The sequence below is a fragment of the Theropithecus gelada genome, chromosome 10 (assembly GCF_003255815.1).
Source record: "Theropithecus gelada isolate Dixy chromosome 10, Tgel_1.0, whole genome shotgun sequence".
Lineage (NCBI taxonomy): Eukaryota > Metazoa > Chordata > Mammalia > Primates > Cercopithecidae > Theropithecus > Theropithecus gelada.
In genome coordinates, this window is record NC_037678.1 from 52,773,196 (window position 1) to 52,786,602 (window position 13,407).

At 45.1% G+C, this 13,407-nt stretch overlaps 1 non-coding gene across 1 annotated transcript; it reads right to left on the minus strand.

Annotated features, from left to right (window-relative positions):
* Window positions 1-11,744: 11,744 nt before the first annotated feature.
* Window positions 11,745-11,848, minus strand: LOC112633848. The gene has a single exon (XR_003121615.1). It is a non-coding gene; the product is annotated as a U6 spliceosomal RNA (small nuclear RNA).
* Between the last annotated feature and the right edge of the window lie 1,559 nt (window positions 11,849-13,407).

Here is a 13,407-nt window from a genome sequence, read left to right on the forward strand (position 1 = left end):
CCTCTCAAAAAAAAAAAAAAAAAAAAAAAAAAAAAAAAGAAGAGAAAGAAGAAAAGAAAAATGAAAAGTTGCAGAAAAGGAGAAAAGTAAAGGTCATCATAGTTTACCATAGAGCTCAGCTGTGAATGGCATTTACATAGTCACAATAATTGTAGACAGTAAATATCAATCTCACAAGAATAACCATGTAAGTATATTGAGAGAATAAAGGATGGCAAGGGTCTCTGCATGTGCTGGGCAGGTGAGGGGAGGGAAAGAGGGCAGAACCCTTATTGCCCAGAGTGGGAAAGCAGATTTTACTGAAAATAGAAAAATTAAGAAGTGGAAATAGAAGCATGTTATTCCAAGACATGGAGTTAAATACCCAAAAAATCAGCTCAAAGTGGTTGTCTCTGGGGAGGCAGAAATGAGAGGAGAGAGTGAAGTGGGGATTCCTATTTTTAGAAAATTTGACTCTTCAACTTATGTGCATGTATGACCTCAATACAAATAAAATTTAAACCAAAAAATAAAAAAGGACAGGAATAACATATTGAAATGTTGTTTTGATAATGGTTATTTCTCAATTGTGGATCATGGGTATTGTTTTTCCTTTTGCTTATAATTTTTTTCTGCAAATGACATATCATTTGAAATAAGCAAAAATATGATTAAAAAAACATAAAAATAGGCCAGGTGTAGTGACTCACGCCTGTAATCCCAGCACTTTGGGAGGCTGAAGCAGGTGTATCATGAGGTCAAGAGACTGAGACCATCCTGGCCAATATGGCGAAACCCCGTCTCTACTAAAAATACAAAAATTAGCTGGGCGTGGTGGTGCACACCTGTAGTCCCAGCTACTCGGGGAGGCTGAGGAAGGAGAATTGCTTGAATCCGGGAGGCGACGGTTGCAGTGAGCCAAGATTGCACCACAGCACTCCAGCCTGGCAATAGAGCGAGACTCCGTCTCAAAAATAAATAAATAAATAAAAATTAAAAATAGAGACAGGGTCTCACTATGTTGCCCAGGCTGGCCTCAGACTCCTGGGTGCAAGTGATCCTCCTGCCTCGGCCTCCCAAAGTGCTGGAATGACAGGCATGAGCCACTGCACCCGGCCAAAACTATGATATTTTTTAAAGGGGGGAAAGATAAAAGGTAAGCCAAGGAAGCAAGTGTTTCTATCGGTCATCAGGTCTTAGGGTGGGGACAGTGTGGAGGACACAAAGGGGTGAGGGTGGAAGAGGAAGAATCCACAAGGCTGGTGACTCAGAACAGGGAGGTGAGGCAGCATCAAGACAGAAAGATCAAAATACCCAGGGCCTTGACTTTCTGTGTTTAAATAAATATGACAAGCTGGCCTGTTTCTAGCTTATGAAAGATGACTGGCAATTACTGAGTGTTGCAGGTCACAAGCACAGTGTCAAAGGGATTTACTTACATTTTCTGCTTCTACTCCTACCTGCCTGCCACAGTCATGCATCGCCTAGCGACAGGAATCCGTTGTGAGAAATATGTCGTTAGGTGATCTCGACGTGAACATCCTAGAGCAGACTTCTTCAAACCCAGATGGTGTCACCTATGACACACCCAGGCTTTTATGGTATGGCCTATTGCTTGTAGGCTACACACCCATACGGCATGTTACTGTATTGGGTACTGCAGGCAATGGTAACACAGTGACAACTTTTTGTGTGTCTAAACATATCTAAACACAAAAAAGGCACAGTAAAAATACCATATTATAACCTCATGGGACCACCATTGTATTTGTGGTCTATCTTTGACCAAAATGTATGTCTGTAGCTGTATTTACCTTACAATGACAGTGCAAGCAGTCTTTCCTTCTTTCTTTTTTCTTTCTTTCTTTTTTGAGAGACAGGGTCTCATTCTGTTGCCTAGGCTACAGTGCAGTTGTGGGATCACAGCTCGCTGCAGCCTCAACCTCTCAGGCTCAAGCCATCCTCCTACCTCAGCCACCTGAGTAACTGGGATTATAGGCGCATGCCACCATTCCTGGGTAATTTTTTGTTTTATTTTATTTTTTGTAGAAAAATAAAATAACTTTTTGTTTTATTTTATTTTTGCTATGTTGCCTAGGCTGATCTTGAACTCCTGGTCTCAAGTGATCCTCCTGCCTCAGCCTCCTAAAGAGCGGGGATTATAGATATGAGCCACAGTGCTTGGCCCAAGCAGTCTTTTTGAAGTATGTTTCAGATCATGTTACTCTTCTGCTCAAAATCATCCCATGGCTCCCCATTTTACTGCAGACAAAACCCAAACTCCTCTTGGCAGTCTGCAAGGCCCTGTTTGGTCAGCTCCCTTTCCCTGCAGGGGTCTCTTGTCCCTTTTCCTCTGCGTCCCAACTCACTTATCTGCTCCTTGAACATGCCATGCTTGGATGAGTTCCTGAGTCCCCACCTCAGGAACTTTGCACTTGCTGTTCCTTTGTCTATCACCTTCTAGATATACATAGAGCTGCCTCCTAGTCATAATTCAGATCCCATACAATGGAAGCACCCTGACTGAGGCAGTCTCCCACCTGCCCCAGCCAGCCACTGCGTCTTCCAGCATTTCACTCTCTTGTCCTCATGGTACTTATTATGTGAAGTTACCCTGTTTTGTCCTTTTTTAAAAAAACATATTTGAAATTATTATTGAAATATGGCCCGGGAATGGTGGCTCATGCCTGTGATCCCAACACTTTGGGAGGCCAAAGCAAGTGGATCACTTGAGGTAGGGAGTTCGAGACCAACCTGGCCAACATGGCAAAACCCCGTCTCTGCTAGAAATACAAAAATTAGCCAGGTGTATTGGTGCACACCTATAATCCCAGCTGCTTGGGAGTCTAAGGCACAAGAATCACTTGAACTCAGGAGGTGGAGATTGCAGTGAGCCAAGGTCATACCACCACATTCCAGTCTGGGTGACAGAGCAAGACTCTGTCTCAAAAAATAAATAAATAAATTAAATTAAATTAAATTAATATTGAAATATAATTCATATAACAAAAACTTCATTTTAGCACGTGCAATTCAGTGGCTTTAGTGTATTCACTATGTTATGCAACCATCACAACTATCTGATTCCCAAACATTTCCGGCACCCCAACAAGAGCCTCTGCACCTATCAGCAGTCACTCCCCACTGCCCCATCCCCTGGCAATCATTGCTTTATTTTCTGTCTCTATGGATTTACCAATTCTGAACATTTCATGTAAGTGGAATAAAATATGTGGCATTTTATGACTGGCTTCTTTCACTTAGCACAATGTTGTTTCTTTTTCAAATTTACCTCCTTGTGACCTGTCATCCCCATTAGGCTCACTGGGGGTCTAGTACCTAGACTAGCACCTGACATAAATCATTAAGTATGGATTAAGCACCTACTATGTGCTGTGTCTGCAGTAGCACAGAAAACCCCAAGGAAACTATCTTTTTTATTTTATGTTTTTCAGAATTTTAAATTATTTCTTATTCTAATTTTTTAATTTAATTTAATTTTTGAGACAGGGTCTCACACTGTCACCCAGGCTGGAGTACAGTGGTACAATCACTGCTCACTTTGGCCTCAACCTCCCAGGCTCAGGTGATCCTTCCACCTCAACCTCCTGAGTAGCTGGGACTATAGGCACACACCACTGTGCCTGGCTAATTTTTGTATTTTTTTTTGTAGAGACGGGGTTTCACCATGTTGTTCAGACTGGTCTTGAACTCTTTGGCTCAAGGGATCTGCCAGCCTCAGCCTCCCAAAGTGCTGGGATTACAGGAGTGAGCCACTGTCCCTGGCCCTTTATTTATTTTTTATTTTTTTTATTTTTGCAGACTATTTTTTTTTTGAGACAGAGTTTCGCTCTTGTTGTCCAAGCTAGAGTGCAATGGCATGATCTCAGCTCACTGCAATCTCTGCCTCCTGGGTTCAAGCGATTCTCCTTGCCTCAGCCTCCCAAGTAGCTGGGATTACAGGCACCTGCCACCATGCCCAGCTAATTTTTTGTATTTTTGGTAGAGATGGGGTTTCACCACGTTGGCCAGGCTGGTCATGAAATCCTAATCTCAGGTGATCCACCCACCTCGGCCTCCCAAAGTTCTGAGATTACAGGTGTGAGCCACCACACCCGGCCCAGGCATTTTCAATGAAGGGGAAACTTTCTCCATAACCTCTATTTTCCCCTCAGTAATCCTCAAGTCTTCCTGGTACACCCTCAAGACAGGTGATGAGCTAAGGGTTCATAGGCTGGTTTGGGGAAGTCTCCGCTTTTCTAACTCAGCAGACGGTTCAGCTGTCCCTAGAGAGAGCCAAGTACCCCAGCAGGGAGCCCTCAACCAAAACGGAAACAAAAAAAAGTCCCATTACGCACCTGTTGCTAAGGGGTTTTCCCATCTCTTTGCTTCTTATTCAAGACAAATCTGTGGGACAGTTAAAATATCTGCCATAAATAAAAATGTAGAAGGGTCCACAGGACAAGGAATGCAGGAAGCTTCTAATTGCAGAGGGAATCGCAAGTAAGGAAATGGGGGCTTCAGTTCTACAACTGCAAGGAACTGAATTCTGTCAACAATCTGAAAAGCCAGTTCCTCCCAGAGCCTCCAGATGAGGACTCCAGTGAGCTGACATCTCTGCTTCAGCCATGTTATGCCCTGAACATGGAGCACAGCAGAGCCTGCATGAACTTAGGACCTACAGAACTGGGAGCTAATACATGAGTCTCACTTAAAAGGAAAAATAGATATATTCACTTTGCTGCCTTCAGTCCTCAGCTGAAAGTGGATTTGCTTTGAGTACCCCAGGGCTGGCCAGGTCTCTTGGGCCAAGGGGTAGACAGAGAGGTTGATTAGGAGTTAAGAATCCAGACACTGGAGCCAAGTTTCCGGGGTTCAGATCTCAGCACTGCCACTTACTGCCTCTGTCATGTTGGGCAAGTTAACCTCCTTGTACCTCAGTTTCCCTGGTATGTATTTCAGAGTATTATTTTTGGGTGAAGTGAGCTAATATTCAGAAGTTCTTTTTTTTTTTTTGAGACGGTGTTTCACTCTTGTTGCCCAGTCTGGAGTGCAGTGGCGTGATCTCAGTTCACTGCACTGCAACCTCTGCCTCCTGGGTTCAAGCAATTCTTCTGCCTTAGCCTCCCAAGTAGCTGGAATTACAGGAGCCCGCCACCACACCCAGCTAATTTTTTGTATTTTCAGTAGAGATGGGGTTTCACCACGTTGGCCAGGCTGGTCTCAAATTCCAGACTTCATGATCCGCCCGCCTCGGCCTCCCAAAGTGTTGGGATTACAGGTGTGAGCCACTGTGCCTGGCCTATCCAGAAATTCTTGAAGCCATGTCTGGTATATAAGTACTTCATGGATGTTTCTTAAGTAAAATAACCTCCCCCAGTCAATATATATGTGCATAATGGGGTGATCGCTTCAAAGTAGGGCTGAGCCCTTCATTGCTTCTCCTGGGTTAGAAATACCAGTTGTCAGCCTGGGCAACACAGTGAGACCCCGTGTCTACAGAAAAGAAAAATAGCCAGGCACAGTGGTGTGCGCTTGTAGTTCCAACTACTCAGAAGGCTGAAGTGGGGGAACAGATTGAGGTGGGAGAATAGATTGAGTCTGGGAGGGCAAAGCTGCAGTGAGCTGTGATCACACCACTGCACTCCAGCGAAACCCCTTCTCAAAAAAAAAAAAAAAAAAAAGTACAAGTTGTGGTGACATCTAACCACATGTTTTCTTGTCTAATTTAAAAACCAAAAGGGAAGTTTCTCTCTATTTCCTAGTAGGGGGAAACTAGAAAAAAACCAATTATCTAGTAATAGAAGAATAAGTGCAGGCACTAAAAAGGATAACTCCTATCTATGGATATTAACTTGGGAGGGGCCTCTGCTCTGCCTTGGCAATGTAGTGCAGTGGTTAAGGTCATGGGCCTTGAAGCCAGATTACTTATTTCTGAATTCCAGCTTGGCCACCTACAGCTGTGTGATCTTGGGTAAATCACTTAAACTCTCTGTGCCTCAGTTTCCCCATCCATAAAATGGAGTTGATAATAGTGCTTATCACACAGGACTACTGTAAATATAAAATGGATTAATACACAGAGAGCAACTAGCATATGCATTGTACATACTCAATAAATCTTACGGTTACTGTTAAATAAAAACATAGCACAGATTCACTTTAGAATTAAGTGCACGTGTATGCATTAAAAAAAAATCTATGGGCTAATTTACAAAATGCTCCAAAATTATTACTGTTTTTTATTCTATTCCTCACACTTTTCTGTATTCTCTGAAAATGCTTTTTCATAGTGATGAGCCAATTTTTTTTTTTTTTTTTTTTTTTTTGAGACGGAGTCTCACTCTTGTTGCCCAGGCTGGAATACTACTTTTATAATCAAGACAAAAATTTCAGTTCATTCCCTTTGAGGGTCGGGAGCTTAATAAACAACTTTGCCCTCCAGAGTCGAGACCATCAATGAGTTATTTCCCAACCTCATCTTTATGTGTTTGAGGGCTGTTTTTGCCTTGGAAATTCTTGAACAGGAAACCAAGTCCACTCCCTGTGAATCAGGATGGGCCTGTTAAAGGCTTTATTGGGGCGGGAAGGGGCGGTCCTCCTTCTTCCTCCCCTCCTCTGTGTTTTTGGGGGAGGAAGGAATGACTCACCCTTCTTTTGGTTTGTTTGGCCATTTTTTCACTCCCAGCTTTTTTCACCCCCAATTTTTCAACGAAGTGTGAGAAACAAGCGTGGCCCATCCAATCAATAGATCTCCATGCATTTGTCTGAAAGGTCAAAACAGATTCGTGTCTACTTCCCTACAAGTTAAAACAAACACACAAACTACAGAGTGATACTTACTCAACAAATGTGTATTGGATACTTGGCCAGTCTGTGAAAGGCACTGGCGACACAGCAATGGCAAACAGAGAAAAATGTCTGCTCTGAATAAGTTAATTTAGGGAGTGAAACATGCCAGCATGCAAGAAAGCATGATGGAGGTGGAGCCACTTCAGATGAGGTGGTCACTGGAGAGGTAGCGTTTGAACTGAAAATGTAGAGTGTGCTTCCATTTTTGTAAAAATATTATTCTGTGTCTGTATATGACTATTATAAGCACAGAGAAGAAGTCTGGAGGGATACTCACTAGACTCTGTTTGTGTTCTTATTTTTATTTTTTTTACTTTTAGAGATGAGGTTTTGCCCAGTCACCCAGGCTAGAGTGCAGTGGCTCACTGCAGTGTCAAACTCCTGGGCTCAAGCGATCCTCCTACCTCAGCCTCCCCAGTAGCTGAGACTACAGGTGCACACCACCACGCGCAGCTAATTTTTTATTTTTGCTTTTGCAGAGATGGGGGTCTCATTATGTTGTTCAGGCTGTTGTCGTTGCTCTTGAACTCCTGGGCTGAAGCAAACCTCCCACCTAGGCCTCCTAAAGTGCTGGGATTATAGGGCATAAATAGGCCCAGCCTACTTATGCTTTTAACTCCTGATGCGTCTAGAGTTCCATTCTATGCATTGGCCTGGGCAAAGCTCTTGGAATACCAAGCTGATTTAGGTGGGCATCATTCTGCCCTCAGAGGACTATTTCCTTTTCTAATTCCCCATCCTGGCTGGTCTGGACTAGACTCCACACACATCACTGCAAGTGACAGAACCCCTGCCTCAAACTGGCTTATTCCAAAAAAAAAAAAAAAAAGGAACGTATTGGCTCACATAATGAAAAAAGTCCAGTGGTAAATCCGATTCAGGCATGGCTGGATCCAGGAGCTCAACAGAGTCAACGGCCCTCTGCCTCTCCATCTCTCATCTCTGCTTCCCCTCTTGTTGGCTCCACTTCAAGCCAGCTCTCCCCAAGATGGTTTCCAGCAGCTCTTAGCTTCCACTGTTCCAGCCAGCAATTCTAGAGGATAGAGAGGCTCTCTTTCCCTGGCTCCCTGAGCCAATCATATTGACCTGAGGGATTCAAGAATCCAAGTGAGGAGAATGTGCCCACTTCTGGAACAGAATGGAGAGTCTCCCTCACCTGAACCACATCTACTGAGGGTGGGAAAAGGCCACCCAAATTCCCAGTGGGAAGGCCAAAGAATGCATTATCAGCACATACGGAGCATTAACTATTGCCACACAGTAATGACAAGAGATAGGAGCACTTATCATTCCCATTTTACAGGGTGGAACTGAAGCTCAGCAACTTGCATAAGGCCGCACAGCTAAGAAGTGGAGAAACTGGAATTTGATCAGAGGCTGCCTGAGGTCAAAGCCCCCAAAAGATGATGGTGATGTTGATAATAACCAGAATACTGTTGAAGGCTAGGTACGGTGGCTCATGTCTATAATCCCAGCACTTTGGGAGGCCCAGGCAGGAGGATCGTTTCAGTCCAGGAGTTCAAGACCAGCCTGGCAAACATAGTGAGACTTCCCCTCTACAAAAACTAAACAAAATTAGCCCCGTGTGGTGGCGCCTGTGGTCCCAGCTAGCTACTAGGGAGGCTGAGGCAGGAGGATAACTTCAGACTGGGAAATTGAGGCTGCAGTGAGCCAAGATCACACTGCTGTATTCAGCCTGGGAGACAGAGCAAGACCCTGCCTCAAAAAAGAAAATAATAATAATATGGTTGGGTATCCCTAATCTGAAAATCTGAAATCTGAAATGTGCCAAAATCCCAAACTTTTTAAGCACTGATATGATGCTCAACAGAAATGCTCACTGGAGCGTTTTGGATTTCAGATTTTCAGATTAGGAATGCTCAATTGGTAAATATAATGCAAATATTCCAAAATCCAAAACAATCTGAATTCTGACACATTTCTTGTTCCAAGCATTTCGAATGAGGGATACTCAGCCTGTAATAGTCATAAAAGCTACTATTTGTTGAGCGCCTACTGTGTGCTACACTCTGCAAGCATGATCTCATTTTCTTCTCCCAGTAACCATTCGAGGCAGATAGAGAGGACAATGTTGTTGACTGACTCCTTGACTATGATCCCAGCCCAGCCACAGGCACTGGAACCAATGAGTCTAAGCTAATCATGAGACTTGCATCTTTTTGCCAGAGTTTGGTTCCGGAATGGGCCTCTGAGCTACCCCAGGATAATGAGAAGTGGAGAGAAGTTTGCCAGACACTTCTGGGAAAGTTCTTCCTCATTCTTCCAGGAAGATGGCCTGGAAGTGAATGCATTTTCCTGCTGGACATGAAAGAGGATGCCCGTGGCCCTGACAGCTCCTGGCAGTCATCCTGCGGTCACGAGGAGGACCAGCCTGAGGATGAAACCAACACTGTGGACGGAGACATGGAAAAAGCCTGACTCCAGGATGAGATCACCAGGCTGCTGGATCTCCTGCTACCCAGTCCTAGAAATGTCCTATGTGGGGAGCCAACGGAGCCTGTTCCAGTAAAGCACGCTGGAGTTTTATTATCCGCTTCTTTCTAGCGAAGGGCATTCTAAAGAGCTCAGTAGATATTTTTATTATCTTTATTTTACAGGGAGAGTGAGGCTCAGAGATTGAGTTGCCTGAGATCACACAGTGAGCTGGCCTTTGATCCAGAGTTTATCTGATTCCAAACTCACCACGCAGTACGGTTCTCACACAGCAATGGTCTTCCTTCGGCCAAATGTTTTTCAGTCCCATCATGCTGAATCCCCGTGAAGTAGGTCTTTTATTATCCCTTTTGTTTCTGGGACGGAGTCTCATTTTGTCACCCAGGCTGGAGTGCAGTGGCACAACCCTGGCTCACTGCAACCTCCGCCTCCCAGGTTCAAGTGATTCTCCTGCCTCAGCCTTCCAAGTAGCTGGGATTACAGGTGCACGCCACCACACCAAACTAATTTTTGTATTTTTAGTAGAGATGGGTCTCCACCATGTTGGCCAGGCCGGTCTCAAAGTCCTGACCTCAAGTGATCCTCCCTCCTCGGCCTCTCAAAGTGCTGGGATTACAGGCGTGAGCCACCGCACCCGGCATTATTCCCATTTTGCAGATGAGAAACATCTGTAGGGAAGGGGAGGCTGATAATCAGAGTGGATTGTGGACCTATGCTTTGTTTTCAGGCTTCTGATTCAGAGCCAAGAGGGACGATGGTCAGACGGAAAGGTGTGAGAAAGCGGGCAGTAAGGAAATCCCGGAGGATGCAGAATGCTAGGATCTTATCCTGACCCAGGAGGCTTGAGAAACAGAGCCCAGACACTCATTCATATTCTCTCAGAATTGGCTCTTAATTCATTTTAAATTTGAGGTCTTGGCTGGGTGTGGTGGCTCACACCTGTAATCCCAGAACTTTTCGAGGCCAAGGTGGGCGGATCACCTGAGGTCAGGAGTTTGAGACCAGCCTGGCCAACAGGGAGAAACCCTGTTTCTACTAAAAACACAAAAATTAGCCAGGCGTGGTGGTGGGCACCTGTAATCCCAGCTACTCAGGAGGCTGAGGCAGAAGAATCGCTTGAACCTGGGAGGCAGAGGTTGCAGTAAGCTGAGATTGTGCCATTGCACTCCAGCCTGGGCAACAGAGTGAGGCTCCATCTCAAAACAACAACAACGACAACAAAAATTGAGGTCTTTCTTTTTTGATTTTTTTGTTTGTTTTGTTTTGTTTTTGTTTTGAGACGGAGTCTCGCTCTGTCACCCAGGCTGGAGTGCAGTGGCGCAATCTTGGCTCACTGCAAACTCTGCCTCCTGAGTAGCTGGGACTACAGGCACCCACCACCAAGCCCAGCTAATTTAAAAATATTTTCAGTAGAGACAGGGTTTCATCGTGTTAGCCAGGATGGTCTCGATCTCCTGACCTCGTGATCCACCCACCTTGGCCTCCCAAAGTGCTGGGATTACAGGCGTAAGCCACCGCACCCAACCTGTTTTTTGTTTTTTTTAGGAGTCCAGTCTTGCTCTGTTGTCCTGGCTGCAGTGCAGTAGTGTGATCATAGCTCACTCCAGGCTCCAACTCTTAGCCTTAAGACATCCTCTTACCTCTGCCTCCTGAGTACCTGGTACTATAGGTGCATGCCACCACTCCTGGCTAATTTTAAAATTGTTTGTTGAGATGGAGTCTCACTATGTTGCCCAGGCTGGTCTTGAACTCCCGAGCTCAAGTGATCCTATCGCCTCAGCCTCCCAAAGTGCTGGGATTACAGGCATGAGCCTCAATGCCCAGCCTGAATTTGGTTTTAATTCATTTGGTTTTAATTTGGTTTTAATTTGAATTGAGTTTTAAGAAATTCACACAGGGAATACATCACCATTGTAGAAAAAATTTAGAAGTATAAGCACATAATAAGGTAACATAATTCAAAATCTCACCAATAAGCCAGCTGTACAACTTTTGACAATTATGCTCAGTCTCTTCATACCTCTGTTTCTTCTAAACAGAGTGATCAGGAAAGTCTCTCTGAGGAGGTGGCATTTGAGTTGAGGCCTGAAGGATGAGTTGGAACCACCACAGGAAGAGTGTTCTAGGCAGAGGGAACAGCACATGCAAAAGTCCTGAGGTAGAAATGAACTTGGCTACTGAAGGGACAGGAGGACAGCCAGTGGGGTTCATGAGAAACAAGGAACAAGGAGAGTCGAAGGAGGTGAGGTCAGATCATGAACTAGGTTAGAGTCACATCACACAGGAGGAAATGAGCTTGAGGCAAGGGGGCCACTGTGCGTGCCCAGCACAGCACAGATGTGGGCCAGTGACTTAAGCAGAAGCTTTTTTAATCAGCATTGGCCTCTTGGGAGGAAGAGAGGTTGAGAGACATGAGAGACACCACCAGTCAGTCTGGTACTTTTTTTTCCTTTTTTTTTCTGTATATCGAACACCTCACAAATGTATACGTCATTTTCGCACAGGGGCCATGTTAATCTCTGTATTGTTCCAATTTTAGTATATGCGCTGCCCAAGTGAGCACTTTTTTTTTTTTTTCAAAGACAAGGTCTTACCCTGTCACTCAGGCTGGAGTGCTGTGGTGCCATCATAGCTCACAGCAGCCTCAACCTCTTGGGCTCAAGCCATCCTTCTATCTCAGTAGCCTCTTGAGTAGCTGGGAGTACAAGCATGCACCACCACACCCAGCTAATTTTTAATTTTTGTTTTGTAGAGATAGGGTCTCACTACCCTGATCATTCTGGTTTTGAACTCCTGGGCTCAAGCAATCTGCCTGCTTCGGCCTTCCAAAATGCTGGGATTACAGGCACGAGCCACCATGCCTGGCTGAGTTTGGCACATTTTTACCAAGTGCCCTCACTGCGCCAGGCCCTGCCCCAAGTCCTGGCCTCCAGGCATACTTGCAGAGAAGATCAGAAACTCGGGGACAGCCAAGGCTAGAAAGAGGCATTTTTCTGAAGAGGATGCTTGATTGGCCCACAAATGGATGGAAAGGTCCTCAAGGTCCCTTCTAAGCAGGCAATGCAAGTTAAAGTACTTAGAGACATTTCACAGCCATGAACTTGCAGCAACTTGAAAACCGGAAAATTCCAAGACCTACAAGAGTGATGAACAGCCCAGGCTCTGGAACCAGCCTCTCTGGGTTCATGCCATGCTCTGCTGTTCCTAGCTGAGTGACCTTGGGCTAGTTATTTGACCTCTCTGTGTCTTCATTCTCCATCTGTCTAGTGGGGATGATGATAGTACCCCACCTCAAAGTCCTTTGAGAGGTTAAATGAGTTATTTCATGTTAGATGTTTAGAAAGATGCCTGGCACATAGTACGTGTCATGTGGGGTAGTGGTATTATTTTCATCGTTAAGGAAGTGCAGAAACAAGAACTCTTCATGCACTGCTGCTTGGCAATTGAAACGTATGAACCCTGAGACCAGTGATCCCACTTCCTGGTATTCACCCTAGAGAAGCTCCAACATATGCAAAGTTAGGTGTCGCAGCTTTGCCTATAATGGGTCCAAAGTGCAATGGACTAAATAGGCATCCATGGGATAGTGGGCAAAGAGACCATGACATGTTCCTGTAAAGGAATACGAGTGAGCAATTAAAATCAATGAATGGTGTGGCTCATGCCTGTAATCCCAACACTTTGAGAGGCCAAGGCAGGTAGATCACCTGAGGTCAGGAGTTTGAGACTAGCCTGGCCAACATGGCGAAACCCTGTCTCCATTAAAAATGCAAAATTTGGCCGGGCGCGGTGGCTCAAGCCTGTAATCCCAGCACTTTGGGAGGCCGAGGCGGGTGGATCACGAGGTCAGGAGATCGAGACTATCCTGGCTAACATGGTGAAACCCCGTCTCTACTAAAAATACAAAAAACTAGCCGGGCGTGGTGGCGGGCGCCTGTAGTCTCAGCTACTTGGGAGGCTGAGGCGGGAGAATGGCGTGAACCCGGGAGGCGGAGCTTGCAGTGAGCCGAGATCACGCCACTGCACTCCAGCCTGGGAGCACAGCGAGACTCTGTCTCAAAAAAAAAAAAAAAAAAAAAAAAAAAAAGACCCCACCCTTTTTTTTTTTTTTTTTTTTTTTTT